The 16092-nt window shown below is 54.4% G+C and overlaps 1 long non-coding RNA gene across 1 annotated transcript; it reads left to right on the forward strand.

Moving 5' to 3' along the window:
• Positions 1-3561: 3561 nt before the first annotated feature.
• Positions 3562-13690, forward strand: LOC105984456. Its single transcript, XR_001174991.1, has 4 exons — positions 3562-3619; positions 9259-9369; positions 10954-11012; positions 12747-13690. It is a non-coding gene; the product is annotated as an uncharacterized LOC105984456 (long non-coding RNA).
• Positions 13691-16092: the final 2402 nt, after the last annotated feature.

The following is a 16092-nucleotide window of genomic DNA, read 5'->3' on the forward strand; positions in this document are numbered from 1 at the left end:
TGGACGGGGCCAGGACAGAGAGTGGGCTCCGCTAAAAGTAAGCCATTCATGTTTGCACACAGTGTCCAGGCGCTCAATGCCCCGCCCTCCCCCCCCCCCGCCCCCCGTGCTGCCCGGGGCCGGGGCCAGGCTGAGTCAGAACCCACAGCTGCCCGGATGGGGACCTGTGCTGACCGGGATGGGGACCTGTGCTCTCCAGACCTCGCCAGGTTCTGGGTCCTCTGGGCATCTCTGCCACACTACCGCCCCCATGGGAGCCGGAGGCTGCAGGGTGGCGAGGGAGGAAATTTTGTGGGTTTTGTTCTTTTCCAAAACGAAAAGAATTTAACGGTGTACATATTAAACCAAAACAACATAAAAGGGAAAGTACAAGGAAGCAATTTAAAAAAAAATCTCCCTTATCCTCCTCCCCTACTTTCTAGAGGAAACACACATGTTTGGTGAGCATGTGCATACTTTTCAGGTGAATACATTTTCCTTTTATAAGAACAGGGTTAAGTCAACATTTGCTGACTGATTTTCTTAGTAACAAGTGATCAACAGCTTTCCACAGACTAACATGATCTGCTTAAAAGGAACATTGGGCCGGGTGCTGGTAGCTCACACCTGTAATCCTAGCTACTAACAAGGCTCAGATCTGAAGATAGTGGTTCAAAGCCAGCCTGGGCAGGAAAATTGGTGAAATTCTTATCTCCAATTTACTGCCAAAATGCTGGAAGTTGAGCTGTAGCTCAAATAATAGAGCTAGTCTTGAGCAAAAAAGCTAAGGGACAGCACCCAGGCTGTGAGTTCAAGCCCTGATGCCAGTAGACACACACATGTGTATACACACACACACACACACACACACACACACACACACACACAGAGTTTATAAGAAGACAGACAGAAATGTTTTTAATTTTACACATCAGAAGGTCCATGTTACAAATATTTCTTTCTGCTATTGTGACTTTGAAGTAGTCAAAGGTAAAATGTAAACAGATAGGTGTGGCTGTGTTCCAGTAAGGCTTTATTGACAAAACAGATGCTGGGCAAGTTTTGGCCCACAAGCCATAGTTTACCAACCTCTGATTTAACCTACCGCTAGACATTTAGAATATCTCAATTTTTTTCTATAATAGGAAATATGCTAGTAATGCCTGTATGTGTACATATAAATGTATGTGCATGTAATAAATACATGTGTGAGTCACATATGTGCAGGATTCATGCGTACAAGATTAATGCATATATCTTCTGTCTGAGGGTAAGCCTGGATGAATGGCAGGTGGGAGTCTGGCTGGGTTTTGGAGGAAAAGTTCTGTATCAGCCATGGCCTCAGTCTGTGCCAGTGAGCTAGTGACCCTGGTGGGCTCTTGTTCTGAGGGTCAGAGCATGGGAGCTGGTCACAGGGAGAGATGCTGGCAGAAAAACAGGCTAGCATATGAGTGTGCCTCGGTAAACGTAGCAGAATTAGAGTCCCTTTTGTTTTCATCTGATGCTGGGGATGGAACCCAAGGCCTTGCATGTGTGAGGTAGTAACCACTCCACTACTGAGCCATGCCCCAGGAGAAGAGGGTATGGAGGCTTTGTGGAGTCCTGGGCAACCTGGCCATGGCAAGGCCCTGCTTTGAAGGCCTCCGGTGCCCACCTGTGGCTGGGTGCGGGGCGCTGGACAGTTCAGTTGGGCATGTAAGATATTTGCTCTTACCCCGTTGGCTTCTCTCCACACCTTTCTTGGGTTGCCACAGCTCACTGGAAGCAAAGCTCATGGACCCCGCTTGATCAAGTCCATGGCCGCCTCTCTCACTCAGTACCTGAGACAAGAAATTCACCGAAGTTTATTTCTTGTAGTATAAGGAAGGCCAAGGCCAGGGTGTGGCTACCTGGGTGGGTACTGTCTGCTCCAAGATGGCACATCTGACCAGGGGGCAGAGAAGAGACTCGTCCCTCCTTGGTTGTCCCTTCCTGCAGTTTCCCAATGCTCTGCTCCTCTTTATTTGGGATTCCTCAGGGTCCTCGGGAGCAACCTGGTTCTGGGACTGTGGATGATGACTTCACACCTCATCCCAAGCCCTTTTCTCATTTAAGTCTGCCTCATGGATTCCCCCATGGCTTCCGGTCGACCTTCTGGGCTCATGACACTTCCACATTGCTGTCCCTTCCCAGCTCCTGGGTGGCTGAGCTCCTGGGACCTGTACTTGAGGTCCTATAGTGCTGCCACTTCAATAAGCCCTGACAGAACCAACCAATCATCGCCTTTCCTGAGCCCATTCCACCACCGCAGTCCCTAATTTGTAAGGGCCTTGGCCTTGTCTCCACTGACTTCGGCTTTGTTAATTGGGTTGCAAAGGTGATGGCTGATCTCTAGCCCTGGGCCAGGCCCCATGCACCTCAGAGCTTGGGGCTCTCCGGAAGAGTTCACCCCATGGAGGGGGAGCTAACCTCTCACTTGTTAACACATGAGGGAAACTGAGGCCCACTTACTTAATTCAGACCCAAAGATTGAGCTCAAGCCTGCCTCACTCTGGGACTCTCTGGGTTCCTAGCTCACTCCTGATCTCAGCCTACTATGCAGCCAGGATTATAGGCATGTGTTACTGTGCCAAGTTATGGGTAGAGGTAGAGGGGAGCCAGTCTCTGCATCATGGGAGGTGGGGGAAGGTGGCAGGGGGCCTCAGATTTGCTGCAGGCTTAGAGATGAGCAGTCCTTGCTGATATGGGGGAGGGGATGGGCCCCAGATCACTCACGGCTTTGCCCAAAATTCACTGAGGCAAGAAACAAGGCTGAGGGCATGCGCTGCACTGGGGCGAGGCCCTAGGATGGAGATACATGTGGAGGTGACAATGTGGAAAGAGATGGCAAGAAGACCTTGGACCCCAGGGTTGGTTTTGCACACATCTGTGACTCTTCAGAAGGAGTTTTGCTATGAAGCACAGAAATGGCATTTGTCCTGGTCCCCTTGCTTCCCCTCAGGAGATGCCCAGATGCTGATGCTTGGTTGCCCTCAAACACGGCCTTGTTGGTAGTTGGGTCTTCCTGGTTATGCTGACCTGAGGTCATCAGCTGATCTGATGGCTGGTGGTCCCATGAGAGGAGGAGAGGTGACAGGAGAAGTGACAGTGAGAGGAGAGGAAGGCCCCAGGAACGTCTGTGGAGGTGGGGACTGATGCCCCAGCCATCATGGCCTCAGAGGGGCCATCCCTGCCAGTGTCTTGGCCCTGAACTTCAGCCTCCATCCTGTAATTGTCGGTGGTTTCCGCTACCCAGTGTGCTGGGATTTGTTACTGCAGCCTGAGGAGGCACAGATGAGGAGCTGACCAAGAGGTTCCAGGCTTCCCCTCCCTCTGCCCAGGCCTCAGCTGCTGGCCCCCTCCTCCAAGTGGGCCTGGAACTTTCCTCAGGGCTCTGGCCAGCTGTTTCCACAGGCCCCACCCTCCCCTTGTTCTGCAATTGCTTGGAGGATGTCTGCATCCAACACCTTCCCCTGCCCGGAGGTGGGAAGGACCCGGAGCCCAGCCCACTTCATGTGTATTTGTGCAAGGGACATCGGGTATCCCTGGGCTGGCTTTGTCTGCCTGGCACAGGTCTCAAAGCTCATTTTGAAACACAGGTGCGGGAGCCTCCATCCCCTCTGTAAGTGTAAGCCAGTTTGATGGGTTTCTTCAGTACTTTGCCGGTGGGACATCCGGAGATGGCTGCAGCAGTACCTTGCAGCCTTGCGTTGGCCACTGAACCTGTACCACTGGGTTTTCCCTAAGTCAAATGGGGCAGAGTCTCCTTTTCTCTCTCTGACAGATGTGGGTATGTGTGTGTGGGAACCCCAACTTCATGCTCAAGCAGAGAAATAGGCATGTGAAACATGATCACAAGGGGCCCTACAAAAAGCGAGCCCTCCAGGGTGCTTGGAGCAGAGCCTGTGGAAGCTTAGAAGTAAGGGGAAAAAAATGTACACCACAGAACTTACCATCAGCAGCATTTCCAGGTGGATGGCTGGGACTGAGACTGATACTTTACTGTCCACCACCGACCAGCTCTAGAATGTTTTCATTGTGTAAAACCGAAACCATGTGCCTATTGAACCCCCCTCCACAGCACAGGAAACCACCATTCTACTTTCTCTCTCTCTGAACCTGGCTGATTCTGGTCCCTCATGCAAGTAGAATCAGGTGGCATTTGCTCTTTTGTGTCTGGTTTATTTCAACATCATGTCCTGGAGATTCATCCATTGTAGTTGCTGTCAGAATTTCCTTTTTTAAGGCTGAGTTCTATTCCTTAGGCTGTCTACACTGCCCTTAGCAAATCCATTTCCCCTGTGGATAGATATTTAGGTTGGTTCTTCCTTCTTTTTATTAGTGAATCATGCTATCTGGAGTGTGGGGTCTAATGAGAACTCTGAACTTTATACTGCATTTCCCCTTGGCTGCCTCGGTTATCCTAGCCATTCTTAGTGCTGTGGTTTTATCACCGGCGGGCACAAGAAATCCGGAAAGGCTGCAGTCTGTATTTTGCTACTGTTTAGCATAGGTGACATTTGCAGGGGACCTCTATGGGGGGGGGCACATATGTTAAACAATCTAGGGAATGGCTGATTTGAAGATCTTCCTGCAAAGCCATCTGCTTTATGTGTACTCTACTTTTTAACATGCCAGCAGTGGTTTTCGATTGAATACAAAGCCTTCCCGTCACCTGGTGTTTATATGACAGAGGTGGAGGGATAAACTCTGCTCATTAGCGGAGTGGATGGGCCTTCCTCCCCCAGGGGAACTTGGCCACGAGCTCAGGGCAGGAGTAGACTGCAGATGTCAGGTCACACCTGGGGTGAAGCTTTCCTTGAATCTCAAGAACAGTGCAGCCGGGCGAGGTGCCGGTGACCCACACACGTAATCCTAGCTACTCAGGAGGTCTGAGGATTGAGGTTCAAAGCCAGCCAAAGCAGGAAAGGTTAATTTGTTATCTCCAATTAGCCACCAAAATGCTGAAGGTGGAGATGTGGCTCCAGCTTGGAGTGAAGAACAACAGTGTCCAGGCTTTGAGTTCAAGCTCAGTTCTAACATAAAACAACAACTGTCCTCCGCCCCACCCTAGACCTACTCAGGTTCTAGAGCACAGGAGGTCCCACCAGGGTGGCTGGGTCTACTCTCATCCACTGCACAGCCTCCTCTGCTCCCGCCCAGAGCGCTGTGGAGGCCCAGAGGTGGGAGGGGTTCGGAGGCAGCAGCAGCAAGGAGACTGTGTGAGAAGGCAGAGTGGGCCAGGCTCTCTCCACCCTGTGTGCAGACCAACGCCGTGCCAAGCCCTGGATAAGGCTGCAGCCCCTGTCACTCTCCATGGGACAGAAGCGTGCCCAAGCCCTCCATGGTGCCTGTTCCAGGACAGGGCTGGTGGTTTGGTCCCCTTCCTTCCTGTCTTTGCTGTGCGAGCCAGGGGACGGGGAGCCTCCATGGGTGTTTGGCTGTTCTCTCTGTGCAGGCCACGGTCCCTGGGGTCTCCATGCAGCCCGGGATGCTCCCCTCACACTCCTGCCTGCATCTGGTCCCTGGTGTGGGAAACACAGAGTAAACACAGCGAAGGACTGTGAGGCTGAGAAGAGATTTCCACAAGCAGCCTTAGACCAGCGCCTGCTCTTTGCAGACAGGCTTGGAATGCTGGACGGGGTCTGGCAGAAAGTGGGGAACAAGACATGCTATGTGGGCCTTGTGGGCACCCCGAGGCAGAAGACACCTTATCCAAACACCAGTGGGTTAGGAAGTTTCAGCCCTCTGACATCCCTGCAGTACTGGGGGTGGGGGGTAGGGGGGGGATAGGGGTGGGTGGGAGGGTGATCCAGGCCCAAATGGAATCTTCTAGTCTTCCCAGCAGCCAGGCTGGGCTGGGTGCGAGTTTGCGGGACTCGTTACTGCGCCTGCCTGCGTACTGCTTCCCAGTGAGTGCAAAGTGTGAAAGGGCGACAAAGGACAAAAGGTCGAAGGGTACAGCAGTGGGAGAGGAAATCAAAATAAAAACAGGAAGTGGCCTGCGTGGGGATTTTCCACCAGAAGGCTGGGAAAGTGGTCCTGACAAAACAAGAGAAAGGAAGAGCAGAGCAGTGCCCTGTCCTCCATCCTCCCTAAGCTCCTGGAGGTGTGGGGTAGGCCTCAGCAGCAACTCCATGGACGTGGGGCTGGGGAATGGCACCCAGACTGGAAACCAGGAGCGGGGGCTTTACCCTGGCCACAAGCCCATCTTCCTGCTCCCTGCCTGCTCTGCTCAGCCTCAGGTTTGGTGGCACAGGGGCGGGTGTGCTGAGTGACAGCAGGTAGAACACAGGCCTCCATCTGTGGGGCTGGGTGCCCCTGCCCACGCCCACCAGCACCGCCACTTGTGGGAAACAGCCTCTTCTCTGCTCTGCTGTAGGCCTCGGCATCCCTGCCGGGGCTCTCCGTCTCCACCTCTACCTAGGGCAGGAAGACTTCCTGGAGATCTCACCAGTGGGCAAGGGTCTGAGTGGGGGAGAGGGATGGGAGCCCTGGGTTGGGCTGAGGACAAAGGGGGTAAACCAAGGGTCGAGGGTGAAGGGCTCAGGTAGGGTCAGGCCGGGCACCGGCAGCTTGCACCTGTAATCCCAGCTACTTCAGAGGCTGAGACCTGAGGATCCCATTTCCGAGCTGGCCCTGAAAGGAGTCTTGTGAGGGAGGCTCTTATCTCCAAGGAGCCAGCAAAAAGCCAGCAGTGGAGGTGGGGCTCAAGTGGTAGAACTCCAGCTTTGAATGAAAAAGCTGAAGAACTAGCCGGTGGCTCACACCTGTCATCCTCAGGAGGCTGATATCTGAGGATCTCCGTTCAAAGCCCAGTCCGGGGAGGAAAGTCCGTGATACTTTTATCTCCAATAAACCACCAGAAAACCAGAAGTGGGGCTGTGGCTCAAGTGGTAGAGCATTTGCCTTGAGCTGAAGAGCTGAGGGACAGCACCCAGGCCTAGAGTTCAAGCCCCCGACTGACAAAAAAAAAAAAAAAAAAGCTGAAGAACTGTACTCAGGTCCCAAGTTCACACCTCCCTCCCAGCTCATGAAGAAAGCAGAAGTCGAGGTGTGGCCCTGTGCCCGTGCTGTGTCCCTACTCTCCTGAGTCTTCTGGGGCCCCGTGGAAGGGGCTGCTGGACTGGAGAGGCCTGTGGCTCACCAGAAGAATTCCAGGTCTGTCCTCGCTGCACTCATCCTGAGACCTATTTTAGGCCCGGGTATGAAGGCAGTCAGTGCTCTCTATGTGCCAGCGGCCCCAGTGCTGGCAAATCAGACACGTGCACCATCAGGTCCAAGGTCAGCCTCTCCAGGAACCACAATTTTGCTCAAAACCGACTGTGAAGCAGGTGGCAGGAAATAAGTCTTGGCCACCACAGCAGTTGATGTGTGAATTAGGAATTCAAAGGACTTGTCTTTTGGAGAAGTGAAACAAATTCCTTTTTTTGTGCTTCTCCATTGTCTCCACAGTCCCCTGCTGGGGGCGGTAATGGAGCTGTCATTCTGTTCACCCAGAGGAAAGGGCTGCAGAATCTGACTTCCTGGGAAGGAAGCCAGTCAACCCTGGATTTCAAGCCCCGGTGATTACTCGGGCCCGGCTTGGCCCACAGCTTGTTTTGTTGATAAAGTTTTATTGGCACGTGACCGTGTCCAGTTGTTTACATGGATCAATGGCTACTTTCACAGTACAAGAACAGAGCTGAGTAGCTAGGATGAGATTATGCCTGAAGATCACACCTACCCCCAATGTATTCCCTAGAGCTTCAAAAATAATGTGACAAGTCATTCTTCAGTTCGTTAGTCCTTAGATTCTCTTGTGCGAGAATCTCTTTGAAAATATAGTGATGTACATATATCTATATTACTATACACATCTATCACATACATAATGTCTCCTCTGTGAGAACAATGTGTGGACTCCTGGGTAAGAATGTCCACAGGTCGCTACACAGACTCCAGCACAGGTCTGGGTTGGTCGGGATATTTAGCCCATTAGGGGAGCAGCTTCTAAGGGTGTGGAGCCCTCCTCTGGGTTGGCTGTCAGCGCTGCTCACCTCAGTGGCCTGGTAGTGATAAAGTCAGCCTTGGATGACAGGCCAGGGGAGGCCAGCTCTCTGCTCTGTCACCCTCATACGGTGTGACCTTCAGCCAGTCACTTCACCTCTCTGGGCGTTGGTTCCCTCACGTACCTAAAGAGAGGAGATGTAGGTGATTTTCTAAGGAGCCATCTTGACTTGAAGTTCAGTGATCTTCAGAGGCCTGTGTTTGGTTACTGCGGGTAAAGAGGTGTAGGGTGGTGGTTTCTGTGTCCTCCAGACATTTGACTGACTGCCCAGAAAGGTCTGTGGTGGTTCACTTAGTTAATTCTGAAATCTGAGGCATGTGATCGGGTGACCACACTGGGTATTTGGCATCTGAGGAGAAAGTCGGTCTGTTGTGATCTACAGAGTGCTGTTACACAAGAGAGAGGACTCACACGCCTCCACGGATCGGGGCTCTGGAGGGACAGCTGGAGCCTAGGCCGGGGTGGAGTGTCGAAGAGTCACCTTCTAGGACAGATGCAGCCGGTCAAGGAGCCTCGGCACTTTCAAATTTGTGCTGCTTTTGTTTCGGAAATGAAAAATTGGCTTGTTTTCCAATTGACTCTATTGCGACAATCATCTCTGCACTTACATGTTTTCCCTGCATTGTCTATGCTGTTCACCTGAGAATAAATTCCTAGAAGACTCACTTAGGGATAATAGTGGTGATCAGGGAGAGCACGTGACAGCTCCTGGGGGACAGGAAAGCACCAAGCCATTTCCCCACTCCGCCACATTGTCAAGAGTTAATGTTTTGGCCCATCAGATGGGTAGATGCTCAGGTTTTACTGTCGGGTTGATTTGCATTTCTCAGATCTTTTTCCCTTTCAGGCAAAAAATAATACTGACCCGAGAGGGCCTTATTGCTGTGTGAGAAGCCTGGGCTGGTGTGGGCCCAGACACATCTTATTTAGAGAGGGCAGGGAGGGACGAGAGGCCAGCACAAAGGGACATAAGGTTCACTGTTGCTTTGATTTATGGCTTGACTGGTGGTCACGTTCAGGAACTTGCTGAACGGCACACGATCTAGAAGGCCCATAGTCTTGTCACAAAGGGCTTTGAAGGACAGGGTTGACATTTGTCCTTTCATTGCAAGGATACAAGAAGATGCCCACGTCCTTGTTGACATCTCTGCTCTCGGCCGGATCTGGCTGATCTAACTGCCCTTGCTCTCTCCCACTGCTCTCCCTGCTAGTCTACAAAATGACAGCTTCACATCAGTGAATGCAGCCAAGAAAAGCTTGAGAAGACCAGAAGACGCCCGGTGCCTGTGCCCCGGCATGTGGGGATGATGGCAGGCCAGGAGGTTGGTACATGGGGGGGGGGCAGCCTTGCCCGGGACCTCTGTGGTGACCTTGTGTCACCAGGGCCAGCTGGGGCGGGGAAGCTGGGGCTGGGGCTGCTCCAGCCGGGCCTGGCGCGCAGCGGTTTCCTGGCCGTTGCTCGCCGGTGATGATTCATGATGTTTGGAAAGTGCGGCTGGGCTCCGAACAGGGAAGTGAAAAATAACACAGTCAAGGTCAGCGCGGGACATGCACAGAGCGTCTCAGCCAGGCAGCCTTGCTCTGCAGCACATGGGGTGGGGGCAGTGGGAACCTCAGGCCCTGGGCCCTGCCTGCTGCTCTCCTTGGCAGCACCAGCTTCCCCGAAAGGTGGGCGCTCATTTGTCCCTGTGAAGCGGCTGCTGGTCAGCGTGGAGCTGCTGTGGGAGGAGGAAGGGGAGGTGACACAGTGAGTGTCGGCTTCCTCTCTGACTCAGGGCTGGGTGTATTTCTCAGGGTGGTGCCAGGGGGCACTGTGTGGCTTTGGTTGGATTCTTTGAGTTTGAAGTCAACACCAAGACTGACCAGAGAGGCAGAGTGACACGCTGAGCCTTGCTCCCTGATGGGGCCTGGGGCCTTCTGGTGTCAGGCACACATTCACGGTGGAAGGCTGAGGTTCCGACTCTGTGCCCAGCCCAGGCACCTTTGTCTGGGAAGCCATCTGGGGGTACAGCTGGGCCCAAGGGGCCCAAGACTAGAGGTAGTTGGTCCATCTTTCTGCGGTCCACTTGTCCCTCTGGCTGGGGATGTGATCAGAGTGCGCGGCTAGGAGTTACGGCACACTGTCCCTGACTGAGGCCTGCAGTCCTGCCAGCCCCCAAAACCCACGCCTATGGTTCTGCCAGCCCCCAAAACCCACGCCTGCGGTTCTGCTAGCCCCCAAAATACATGCCGCGAGCATGGTGGCTGTGCAGGCGTCGTCCCTACCAAGAACATGTGACAGCGAGGAGGCTCACCTGATGAAGGCCTGAGCCCCAGTGCCTACTGCCATCACCTGGGATGGCCACCATTGTTCTCTTCTAGCACATTCTCTGGGCTCCTCCTCTCCCTTCCCTCCATGCTTCTTTTATTGCACAGTCAGGACTGAAGGACAGCTGGTCCAGCTCAGGCAGGGCATCCCTGTCACCCTGTATCCAGCGCAAGTCATCTCTAATGGTGGGGTGTGACCTAGAAGGGTCACAAAAGCAGGGAGCCCCCCCTACAGCCCGGTGCTCCCTTTCCTGTCAGCTCAGTATCCTGTCACCTTGATGTCAATTTCTCTGATGCCCTCGCTCTACCTGGCTCTTGCTATGGTGCCATGCCCTCCTTGCCAGAGGGACTGGTGGAGGTGAGAGGGGGGCTTTGTGTCACGGGCTCTGTTATGGAGGTAGGTGAATGGGGCTGAGGGCAGCCTGCCCTGGGTTCTGGGCTGAGCACTGTAGAAGGTATCACTGAGAATCCTCCGGGCCTCCCTCAGCCCTGGAGATGAGGGGCATGGTCCTTTGTTTCCTAGCTGGACTGTCTGCAGGAGCATGCTGTCTTTTCTTCTCCATGTTGGGGGCACATGGCTGCTGTGTGATTGCTTGCAGGTGTGGCGAGGTCACAGGGAACGAGGCAGTTCTCAGAAGCATGGCTAAAACAAAAGCAGGTAAAACCCCCCAGAAAGTCCCTTCCAGGGCTGAGGAAATGCCACACACCCCGGGCGCCTGGGCAGGAAGGGCAGGAAGGATGGGCTGTGTGCAGACTGCAAGGAGAATGGTCTGGAAGTCAGTTGTCAGGTGGCTGCCATGCGGGGGAGGGGGAGTAGGAAGGGGGCTGCACAGCTGCATCTGTGTGACCAGGGATGGCCGTGCAGGGCCTGGCTGAGGGCCAGGCTGCTCTTTCTAGGGCCCGGGAGAGACTCTGGACAGGAACGAGTTCAAAGTTCACAGGCCGTGTCATGATCAGGCGACAGTCAGCCGAGCCTGCCCCTGCGTGCTCCGACTGATGTCAGAGGAACCCTGACCTCACCTTGTCACCTCATTCCCATCTGGAACTCTCTGAAGATGGAGTGAACGCCCTCGGTGCAGACAGTGACAGGGGTGTGTGACGTGGCAGGTCTGAGCACTGGCCTCAAGGTTGCTGCCTCCCAGTGCCTCTCCTCCTGTGTCCTTCCCCAGAAACACAGCCTCCCTTCCTGAATGTTGCGGAGATTGAGGATGTAGCAGCTTTTGCTCTCGGTTTGCAGGGTTACATTGTCCCAGGACGGAGCCCCAGGTGGCCCACGGCAGCTGTGGTGGCCTGCGTCTGGCCGAGCTCTGCATAGCTAACCTGTAGCCTCGTTCATGGGGTTTTTGCTTCCACTGTGAAGCGTTGAGCAGCTGTGAGCCAAGGATATGGGCAGCGGGGGTGAGGGGGTGGAGGGTGCTCCTTGGATTTACAGGTGGCTCAGGGTGGGCAGCAGGGGACTCAGATTTCACCCCTCCTCTCTGGACGAGGATGGGCGACCCTTTGTTCTCTCTGCAGCTCCATCCTAAGTGGAAGCTGCCGGCGGCGGTGGCTCATCCTCTTGTCCTCTTGACTCTGGGGTCATCACGAGTCACTCAGGGCTGACCCACTTGTTCCAGGACTGTCATTTCATCATTGAGTCATGGTGACACATGGCTTCTAGCCTGTGTCCACTGCAAGGCACAGTGCCAGGGCCACGGTGAGGCTCTGCACATGCGTGCTGGCTTGCCTTCCCTGCCTTCCCACCCTGCCTTTGTTATGGTCCTGAGGCCTGTACCACGCCCCCCTCTACCCGTACACCCCTCTCCCCTGCCCCCCCCACTCCCAGACCTTGTGGGGATTTGCAGCCTTCTTGGGGGAGATCTTTGAAGAGGTGGTCAAGTGAAGAAGGGGTTCCTAAAGTGGACATAGTTCAGTCTGACCCGGGTCCTTCTGAGGAGATGAGAGACATGGACAGCCACAGAGGGACAGACAGGCCGAGCACGGGGAGAGGATGGTGTGCAGAGCAAAGGGGGAGGCCCCGGGAGAGCCCACCCTGCCTGCACCTTGGTCTCATACTCAGATTCCACACTCTGAGGAAAGAAGCCTCTGCTGTGTAAGCTGCTGGTCTCTGACAGTCCTACATCTCAACTTGTTTGCTGGGCATGTAACTGGCCCTCTGCCTGGGTTTTAGACCTAGACATGGAAGTAGAGAAATACAGAGAAAGAGGAAGAAGGGGCCTGTCCCTTCTCCTTCATTCTCTCCTCACTTCCATCTTCAACAGAGAGTAGAAATTTGGGGGTGAGAGTGAAACATGGGGCTCCACCCAGAATCTCTGGAGTGGACGGAAATGCTCTAGTGTAAGCTGAGTGGTGTTGCTTCCTTCTGCCCAAACCTCCCATGTCTCTCCTTTAGCTCACTGTGCACAAACGAGGCCAGTCAAGGCGCACGGGCCTGCCGTTGGGCTGACCCTATGCATCTCCGGAAGACCAGGACGGGTCCCAGCCACTGCAATTGTGCTGTGAAGTGGCGGCTGGCCGAGGGCACTGGCATGCCGGCGCACCGAGGCTGCTGGGGCCAGGGCCAGGGCCAGCAATTCTCTGCGTCAGGATTATGGTGTCTGAATTTGATGCCAATGTTCTGTTTCTGCTGAACTACCGCAGGAAGATGATGGACAACTGCAGGCCCTGGCCATCTTGCCTGTGGGTCATTTTTTGGATCTCCGGGCGGGTCCCCAGCCTATGAGGCCAGGCCCATCTGACAGCCACAGGAATATCCAGATCTCTGTAGTGCTTGTCGTCTGTGGTATCTACCATTTTGCATCTAAAACAGTTCCTGTCATGCAGTCGTGCCACTGACTGGGAATGGGAACAGGTCAGGGTCTCTTTGCAATGCTAGCTCAGCCCATAGATTTTTTTCAAAAGGGAATACGGATTCGAGAGCTCACTGCTGACCTGCCAGCCCGCTCAGAGCTGCACGCCACGAGTCCCCGCAGGAATGTGGCTGAAATCGGGCTGTGTGGTGGCTGCTGTGTGTGCTGGGGGTGAGTTAGCAAAGCACAGTCACTTTCCTCCCTGGCAGTGGTGATCCCGGGGCCTGGTGGCCTTTCTTCACTTCATGTGGGGGTTGTGCAAGCTTCCGAATGCACACGTCCCGGCGATGGCCCAAGAGCCCACACAGCAAGTGACACAAAGCCCCTACATGCTCGCCCCCCCGCCCAGGGCCCACTTCCTCCATTGGCTTCCCCTACCACCCTCAGTCCTGCCTCTTCCTCCTTCTCCCTGCTCACTACCCAGCGGTCTCCTCACTTCAAGAGCCCTTGGGTCGCCCTTCCCTGAGCATGTGATGACTTCTCAAACACCCGAACTGTCAAAATCAAGGAATCCATTTCCAGTGCTCGATGGGACCCCAGGAGTCTGTGCTGCTCCCTCAGAAGAGAGGCTATGGGGTCTGCAGTGTGTCTCTTTCCTTGGTGCATGTTGCCTTTGCACACCCAGTGTGCAGACACTGGGGGTGAGGTGGGCCTGCCCTAGCCGTGCTGTGCTGTCCTCTAGGGCATTGATTACACACCCTGCTGCAAGTGGAGAGCAACTCGGCTCTTGGTGTCTGACCTCCAGTCCCGCAGTCAAGTGGATTAGCTGGCCAAAAGAAGCCACACACCTATAGTTTCCAACTCCTAACTCTTCCCCACCATGTTCTGATCTCACACATGTTGGCTCATTCATTAGACCGAGCCCATAACCATGCCCAGGGGTTTTCTGTGACCTGGTGCCTTCTGGTGTATTCTAGCTATGGGGACTCAGGCAAGTGGCCGGTAGATAAAAGGCTTGGTTTGGCGTGACTCATCCGTGGAGACACCCCACCCTTGAGGCCTGGGTTGTTAAATGTCTTGTTCCTGTAAATATTGACCACTGAAGACCATCTCTGATTTGTTCTGGAGGAGTGATCTGGAATGAATATAGGGACCATCTCTGATTTGCTCTGTAGGAACGATCTGAATGAATATAATTGGTGATTATGCAATGCTCATCATTTGCTGAGGTTCAGCCGCTACTAAACATCACCCCATTATCCTCTTCCTCCGAGAGACTCCTCCATTCACTCATGTGCAACTCAGACTCAATCTACAATGGGGTCTGGTACAGCCAGGAGTGTGTGCTCTGTCAGACTGGCCAACAGCACTCAGGGCCACTGGTCTCCAGGGTGACCAGTGACCTTGCCAAGAAGCAAAAGCAGCAGGGAAGTGCAGAGGTCATAGGTCAAAGCACCGAGGGATGGGGGCATAGACCACTGTCTGGAATCCGGGGCTAGCCCCTGCTTGTGCCTTTCCACTGTGGTTTGGTCTGGGGCTGGTGGACCTGCCATCTCTCTCTTCCGGTCAGCGCCCTTGAGCCTGTCAGCTCCACCTTGTAGAATAGACTACCCTGTCATCTCCCTTTCTGATGACTTTCGAGGAGTTGTTTTCTGAACATCTGATGTTTTCCTTAGGGCCTGGCAGTTTGGCTTAGTGGGCATTCTCACTGGAGGGGCCTCCTGTGAAGCTGGCCCCCCGAGGAGTCCTTGTTTATTTCCTGCACCTGCCCTGGCTGAGGGTTTGTCCGACTAAGCCAGCAGATGAGCCTGGAGCGTGGGTCATTGGTAGACAAAAAGCTGGCCCAAAGCTCTGGGTAGAGGATGAGCTTATCTATGTTCTGTCTGTCTGTCTGTCTCGCACACACACACCTGCACACACCCTTTGTAAAAGGAACCCTGCTTCATTTGTGCCAGCTCACCTTCCTGGGAGAAAGAATGAGCCACTGCTTTGCCACTGACTGCCATGTGGCTTGGGCAGCTTACTGGCCGCTGCTGAGCTTTGGGATTCTTACATGGGAAGTGAGGGCCAGGATGCTGACCTCTGAAGGTCAGTGACAGTAGAGATGATGTATTTAGCATGTTCAAAAGTGACCCTGTGCATCGCAGTTTTCTCCAACCTTGGGACCCCGGTCAGTCCTGGAGGGAGGCTGAGGAATCAGTAGAGCCAGGAGATGCTCTGTGACAGCACGGACAAGGTAAGCTCCAGGAGAGGAAGCTGGTGGGGGGGGAGGTAGGGGGAAGCTGCCTCTGGCAGGACACGTCTGGGGACAGCCATCCGTGCTCATCTCCCACAGGCAGAGACCACCCCAGGGCCACAATGTCCCACCCAGCGCAGGGACACCAGGAAGTGGAGCACACAGACTTCCCCATCCCGACACTCTGGCTGCCAGGAACCAGGGCTGCACTCCCCCCTCCCCCCTCCCTACCCCTCCTCCCTCGGGCCTCTGCCCTGTAGACCACAGGACAGCACGGCCGTGACCCTCAGGACAGAGAGGACTGTGGAGGCCAATCTTAAGCAGGCAGGCTGTGGCGGGCCCACCGGGGCTAGTCTGGTGCCCCCTCTTAGTGGGGTGCTCACCCAGTTTCTCAGACTGTTCAGGCTTTTCTTCCTTGCTGTTTTTGAGTGTCCCCAGAGAAGTGACGCGTGAGAGCCTGGCGGTGTGTTGCTGGTCACAAGGGTGCCACAGGTGTGTCCCCAACCAGATCATCATGCCACAGCCACCCCTCCCCCCTGCCGGGCCCCTCACAAAGCCCTGGCCCTGGTCATTCTCTTTGTCACCTGTCTGTCTGTCTGTCTGTCTGTCTCTCTCTCTCTCTCATGCTGCTGTGAGTTAAACCCAGGGCCTAGAGCATGCTGGGTAAGTGCTCTATCACTTGAGCTATACTTGTGCCTTTTTGGCCTTGTAAT

The sequence above is a fragment of the Dipodomys ordii genome, unplaced genomic scaffold (assembly GCF_000151885.1).
Source record: "Dipodomys ordii isolate 6190 unplaced genomic scaffold, Dord_2.0 Scaffold24, whole genome shotgun sequence".
NCBI classification, from domain to species: domain Eukaryota; kingdom Metazoa; phylum Chordata; class Mammalia; order Rodentia; family Heteromyidae; genus Dipodomys; species Dipodomys ordii.